Source organism: Arachis ipaensis, chromosome B05, assembly GCF_000816755.2.
Source record: "Arachis ipaensis cultivar K30076 chromosome B05, Araip1.1, whole genome shotgun sequence".
NCBI classification, from domain to species: domain Eukaryota; kingdom Viridiplantae; phylum Streptophyta; class Magnoliopsida; order Fabales; family Fabaceae; genus Arachis; species Arachis ipaensis.
The window spans coordinates 142,457,734-142,458,337 of record NC_029789.2 but is presented as its reverse complement, the minus strand read 5'-3'; positions in this window follow the sequence as shown (position 1 = coordinate 142,458,337).

Below are 604 nucleotides of genomic sequence, written 5' to 3'. Positions count from 1 at the left end.
CTCTAATATACGACTATAAAAATAAGCTTCTCTTTTGAGTCATAACACGGCCCCCATTAATTAACTATAGCCCAATATTATTGGGTCTTAAATCAAGTTAATTAGTTTCAGAAGAAAAATAAAAATGTTGGACGGAAGGCCCTAGTCTAATGTTATGATCTTTATCTTGTAATAGGTGCATCTAAGCTCAAGACCTGATTGAGGCCAATAAAACTTTTTAGTTTTTTATTTATAAAAATAGGATATTGAGATATAAATATAGAAACATAAAATTATATTTAGCATATGAGATATAGATAGAAATATTATATTTTTGGAACACTGAATTAGTATATTTTTTAAAATCAAAACCATCGGATAGGAGATTTTTTTTCTTTTTATTTGTCTTATGCTATCTTTTTTATTTTTTAAGTTCACCAATAATGATCGAACTCTAAACTTTTTGAATATAGAGTTTTTATACCATATTATAAAATTATTCATTCTAAAAGCTTAAGCTAATAAGAGAAGATAACATTAATAGTTATATCTCTAATAGTTCAATCTACTTTAAAAAAAATCCCAAAAAAATTTTGAACCCAAAAATAATAATCCAATATAAGTA